The sequence below is a fragment of the Leopardus geoffroyi genome, chromosome B2 (genome assembly GCF_018350155.1).
Source record: "Leopardus geoffroyi isolate Oge1 chromosome B2, O.geoffroyi_Oge1_pat1.0, whole genome shotgun sequence".
In the NCBI taxonomy this organism is placed as follows: Eukaryota; Metazoa; Chordata; class Mammalia; order Carnivora; family Felidae; genus Leopardus; species Leopardus geoffroyi.
In genome coordinates, this window is record NC_059332.1 from 148,378,066 (window position 1) to 148,384,964 (window position 6,899).

Here is a 6,899-nt window from a genome sequence, read left to right on the forward strand (position 1 = left end):
CTAAACATAAATCATAGAAGTCTCAGCATTGAAAGAAAGCATAGATACAACTACCACAGTGGCGGTTGTCCATGGTCCTGATTGCACATGGCGGGGAGCAGGGGGGAGGGGAAACAAAGAGGGTACACAACATAGCCCCCACCCCAACTGTGCACTATAACAACTTAAAATCCCAATACTTATGAAAAGAGTACATACATTTACTGAAAATATGACAACTTAAACTATGTGTACAGAATCCGCTCTGTAAGTTGTACAAGGCAAGTGATTATTCCATTTGTTCTACAAAAGTATAAACTTTATAAATATCACCAACAAGATAAAAAAAAAACAATAAGATAAATGAAAAGTGCAAACTTATGGACTCATGTCCCACTCCCAGCTCAGACCGTGTCCCCAGGGCCACCTCATAAATCCACTATCTAGTCAAAAGCACACCCTATATAACAGTGCTCTTCATAGTGTCTTCCAATGGTCACCCCTCCTTAACTTCAATATTTGTGGAACAGTTTAAGATATAGGAGCTTTTTTTCCTTAACAAAATTTATTTTTTCTCGTCAAACATTCAAAGTTTCCTCAGGTCTTAATTTGTTCCGTTTTGTGAGAAAGTAAATGTGTTACATCATGTGACCTTTCTGTAATGACTGTATTGTTCCTTGGGTACACCATCTTCCCCTCATTTCTTGTAGCTATAGGTTACTTACACGTCTCCACATGCTCATGAGTCATGGGGAGGCAAGATAATGCCTAGACATTACGTAATGCATGAGAGCTAAAAGATGGGCACCAAAATCCAAGTCCTAGCTTAGAGTCCAAGAACATAAGACACAAGGAAAGCCTTGAGAAACTAACTCTACCATTTAAATTTTTTTCAATGTCTTAAAATGAAAGTAATGACACTCAAAATTTTTAAAACTTTTTTCTTTATTTAAGAGACAGAGACAGTGTGAGTGGGTGAGGAACAGAGAGAGAGAGAGAGAGAATCCCCAGCAAGCTCCATGTTGACAGCACAGAGCCCAACACAGGCTTGAACTCGTGAAATCGTGAGATCATGACCTGAGCCGAAACCCAGAGTCAGTCACTTAACCAACTGAGCCACCCAGGGGCCCCACAATCACATTCGATTTAAAGGTACAACATTAATTCACTTGGGTGAACTGGCTGTGTGAGCCCGTGTGTGTGCATGTGTGCATGCTTGTGTGTGTGTGAGTGCTTGTGTGTGTGTGTGCATGCGTGTGCCCATGTGTGCATGCTTGTGTGTGAGGGTGTACATGTGCATGCTTCTGGATGCACATCTGTGTGTGCGTGCACATATGTGCATGCTTGTGTGTGTGTGTGCACGCATGTGTGTGTGTACACATAACTAGGAGACCAAAATACCCTAATGTACTCTAAATGTACAAAAATATTTATGTATGCAAATTTGTGTTGCAGATAATCACCAAATGTTAGGCAGGAAAGCCCCACTAAGAAATTCTTCATTTATGTAATTAAGTTTATAGTTTGTGTGTTTATTTCAAGGTGAACTCCCTTAAGATTCGTTTCCTAATTTGAGGCATTAGCACATTCAAACAGTGGTTGAGATCTCACACTTAACAAGGAATGTAGCATCTGTAAAATGTGTCTAGAAATACGCTCTTTCTATGGGGAGAGGCTAATGAGAGGAACCAGGATAGGACCCATCACGGAAACGATTTACATTCGTAACTGACCCTCTCCAAGCCAACTCATCAATCAGTGGGTGACTGAGAGCAGTGACAGGATATTCACATGAATTTTATTACTCTTGCCTCTATCGTTCTGTGTATTTTGAAATCTTGATGCTTTCTGATGCTTTTCTTGATGCTTTCTAGCTTAAGCCTATTCAACCAAGACGTGATAAGGACCACTCTATGTTTTAGTACACTAAGTGTTTTGAGGCAAATTCATACAAAAATTAGGTCCCTTTCCTCGGGAAGATTTTTACAACCTGCTCTCAAACAAGACAAATATAAGATGTGCTATAGTGGAGGTATATACACAGTCGTAAGAGAATAAATACAGACAGACTTCTCGCACAGCCATCTTGGGAGGATTAGTACAGACAGGTTCACGGCAGCACAGGAAGAACAGAAGGCTTCTGGTGGATTCCACATGTAAGCAAGGTCTTCAGGCTGGGAAGGATTGGAGAAAAGGATACCACAGAAAAAAACCAGAAAGAATAAAATTGTAGGTCACATTTAGGGAACGATAGATGTTCCAGTACGATGGGCTTGTCCTGTGTCATCAATTCCCCATATTTTTTAATAATGGTAATAATGTAATAATAATTTTTAACAGTATAATCTCTACACCCAACAGGGGACTCGAACTCATGACACCGAGATCAGGAGTCGCATCCTCCACCCACGGAGCCAGCGAAGCCTCCCTTCTCCATATTTTATGTCATAAAATACATCACTTTCTGAAAGTGTTCGGATACGAGGGTCTTCGAATACGTGTTTTGATTAGAAATAAAACCGCAGACGCCGGGCTGTGAAAATAATATTAAAAAAAAAAAAAATCCAGATGAGTCTATTTAATTTTATCATTTATATTTAAAAGGAGGAGTCATTCGATCAGAGGCAGGAAGAAGGGACTGGAGCGGGTGCAGGCGGTCAGATGCCACCGCAGGAGAGCGACGTTGCCAAAATAACGTTGCACACAGAACCCCAGGCCAGGCACTGCATTAACGCTGCCCCCCAACACTGAGCAGGGTGCTTATGAAGGGAGGAGAGTGAATATGGCCCCCACGTATTATCAGCGTTCTAATCTAGTTGAGGCTTTGGCCTTGCTACCTTGGGTTCTCTGGCTTCCCTCTCGCCATATGTCCATTAGAGGCACCACCAACGTCCAGCTAGGTCTTCTTGCAATATAAATGAACTCAACCCCTCAGTGCCATCTTGTCCTCCCTCCAAACTCCCCAGAGTGGAGGGGGGGGGCACCTGCCACACTGTATTTGGGCCATGGAACCCTCACCTTCTTGGTTTTTCCCCATGCCCCAGTCCAGTGCCCTTCCTCTGCCCCCTCTGAACATGAACCTTCTGCACTTTATGGAGGTCTGCAGTCATCCTCAATGAACCAGTAAGTGGCTGACTCGGTTCCAACTGAATGCTTACACGATGAAAAAGAGAAAAAGAGATAAAAACATAAGGCTTGGCCTTGTAATCATTTTTGATCTATCCATAAAGGGAAGATAGATATGTTTATCAAATGGGTGCGAGATAAGAGCTAAGTAAGTCTCAGAATGTGCACCTTCTTCTGTAAATACTTTTTAAGGTACTGAGCCCATTCTCTTAATTGTTGGTTATCTATCTAAATATTAATGGGATGGATAAAGTAGATGAATATATATTATGAAACCCTAAATAAAAGACTGTCGACAGATAAAGTAAATTCCAGATAGTAGACTCTATCTAACCCTACGGCCAAAATTACTAGGTGTTATAAAATGTTACAGGCAGAGGAGAGGCTGGTAGATTTGAATTGTTTCCATACAAGAGGGAATACATGGAATAATCTAGTGGTTAAAGAAGCCAAGAGATGGGAGCTTCATATGTTTTCTGACAACGAAGAAGACATTGAAAGCTGTTGCAAGGGTATATCTTCTGCAAAAGAATCATAATTTCCTGCCTATTTTTAGCCAGTTAATTTTAGCCTAAAATTTCATCTCTCCCAAAGAGTTGCCAGAATTTTTTTCTAAGGTAACTAATGAAATTAAGAATGTGAACAACTTGGGGCGCCTAGGCGGCTCAGTTAAGCCTCCGACTTTGACCCAGGTCATGATCCTGCACTTCATGGGTTCGAGCCCCGCGTCGGGCTCTGTGCCGACAGCTCGGAGCCTGGAGCCTGCTTCAGATTCTGTGTCTCATTCTCTCTCTGCCCCTCCCCAGCTTGCACTCTGTCTCTCTGTCTCCTAAAAATAAATAAACATTAAAAAATTTTTTAAGGAATGCAAACAACTCTAAAGTTGTATTTCTAAACTTTCACGTGGATTTAACCACCTTAATGATTTCAAAACCCACTGCAGAGGGCAAATTCAGATTTCCTCTGATTCAACCTCACCTTACACTGCAAACAAAAGTCAAATCTAAATGTAAGAGTTAAACCTGTATTTTCAGATGAAAAGAATTTATGACTGTGGGTTAAGAATAGATTTCAAGGGTAGTACTCAATAAGCACAAACCATAAAACAAAAATTGAAAATTAGACTTCCTCAAATTAAGAATTTTGCTATTTAAAGGCATTTAAAAATGAAACATGCAATCCACATACTGGAAGCAAATATTTTTAAAATCTGTATCCAATTTAGAAACCTTGGATCCACTGGGGACCGGGGTAGCTCAACTGGTTGAGCCTCCAACGCTTGGTTTTGGTCATGGTGCCAGGGTCATGGGATTGAGCCTCGTGTCAGGCTCTGTGCTGAGCAAGGAGCCTGCTTAAGATTCTCTCTCTGTCTCTTTCTGCCCCCTCTCCTCCACTCGTATGTTCTCTCGAAAGAAAGAAAGAAAGAAACCTTGGATCCAGAATATGTAAAGAACTCTTAGAGCTCAATAAAAAGACAAAAAAAAACCCATCTGAAAAAAATGAGGAAAATATTCAGACATTTTACCAAAGAACATATACCAATGGCTGATAAGCATAACAAAAGATGCCCCCTGTAAGTAGTTATTAGGCAAATACAAATGAAAACCACAGTGAGATACCATGACAGATGCCCTAGAATGGTGAAAAATTAAAACACTGACTTTTCTGCCTATTGGCCAATAAAGGAAAGAACCAGAGCCCTCATACATGCCCCGCAGGAATGCAAAATGGACAGCTGCTTTGGAAGACGGTTTTGGCAATTTCTTAACATGTTACCCATGTTTTTATCATACAACCCAGCAATCTCCCTCCAACCTACTGAAAATAAATTGTAAAAATTATTTTCACTGAGACTTATTCATAATAACAAAACAATATGAACAATCCAAATGTCCCTGAACAAGTGAAAGGATAAACAAACTGTGACGGATCCCTACGATGGCATATTATTCAACCGAAAACGAACAGGCTGCCAATACAAAACACAGCACGAGTAAACCCCAAAACATTACAGAGAGATGATGTCGGACAAAAAGGAACAGTGAGGTCCTAACAACAGGAAAGATGTCAGCAGTGGCCACGGGCTGGGGTGAGGGACCTGGGTGACTGTGCAGGGAACTTTCTGGTGGTGGTTACACAACTGTAAATGCTTATCAAAACTCATTGAACTGTAGCTAAAAATTGGTGTATTTTGTTGTATGTAAATTAAACCTTGGTAAATCTTAGTTTAAAAAACAAAACACAGACACAAGAACAAACACACACATGCAGAGGTCTTTTTCTGAAGCTCAAAAGGAAATGTGCATTCAGACATAAATTAATAAAGTTTTCCTGGGCATGCTGTCTAATTATTATGATTTGAACTACGCACTGAGTTTTCTAGAATCACACTGTCCAGTACATTCAGTACATTAGCCACTAATACCTTGGGTCTATTTAAATGTAAATTAATTAACAGCAGAAAAATGTAACATTTCCTCAGTCCCACCAACAACATGTCAGGTGCTCAGTGGCCACTGCAGAAAGTTCTATTGGACAGCACTAATATAAAATGACGCACAAAGAAGGAGGCCTGGGGGGTTCAGTTGGTTAAGTGTCTAACTCTTGGTCTCAGGTCATGATCTCGTGGTTCAGGAGATCCTCATTAGGCTCTGTGCTGTTAGCACTGAGTCTGCTTTGGATCCTCTGTTTTCCTCTCTCTGCCCCTCCCCTGCTCATTCTCTCTCTCTCTCTCTCTCTCTCTCAAAAAAAATTAAAAAATAAAAATAATATGCAAGGAAAGCACATTATTTTCAGATCCAAAAGGAGAAAGACATTAATTCTCCATTTTGTCCAGCCCTATACTGATATCGTAAAGGTACTCAGGGAGGCTACCTAATGGAAACTTAAAGCTTTCATTATTTTATATTTTGAGCAAGAGAAAGGATAGTTTGGGCAGTTCTCGGTTAGAACGCAAGGCAGGTAATCATGGGAGATAATGGTCTCTTTCATGCAATCTGGCGAGAGCCTGTAAGTAAAGACCCGTAAAGTTGTGAGCTGATTAAATATTGACGGAGACGGGAAAGCGAACGAGGGACACATTCTCGTGGAGTCTTGTACCCACACATAAACACTGACCTTTACTGTCCACGTAGACAAGACATCAATTCCTCTCAACCTACTTTCTTGCTTTTTCCTCTTGAAATATATCCCTGAGAGGGGTGATATGCCCCCACCAGAAAGAATGTGTTTTTACTGATTCTCACTTGCAGTACATTCATGGACAGGAATATTAATAACATGAAAATAACATTTCATAAGGACCTCCCGTGGATTAAACATGAACCCGGGCTGCAGTGACTCCCTATTTGGGGGCGGGAGGTGGGGGGTAGGGTAGCGTCTAATAGCTACTGTCACATCCAGTTCAAGTCAACTTCAAGTGTGCTCGTGATTTGTATGTTTCCGCAGGAACTGTTTTCCCTGTGTCTCCTGGTATAAAAACTAGCCATTCCCGTATTTCCCCTTTCTATGTGGGAGAGCTTTTACCACAAATTGGTAAACAGTGGTAACGCAGTTGTTTTGCTTTAAAGAGGCACGTAAAGATGACCGTCGTGGAGCGATTCTGTGAAACTATAATATGTTGTTGGGAAGAATTTAGGTTCTATGTTTTCTGCATTTTATTTGCCCTTCATACCGGTGGAGTGGCCCTCCTCATTAGGCCTCCCATCCTGCAGAAGATGACACTGCCCCTGGGAAAACAGGCACTTCTCGAGAGGCATTTATCAAGCCGTAGGATGAGTTTTCCATTTCTATTG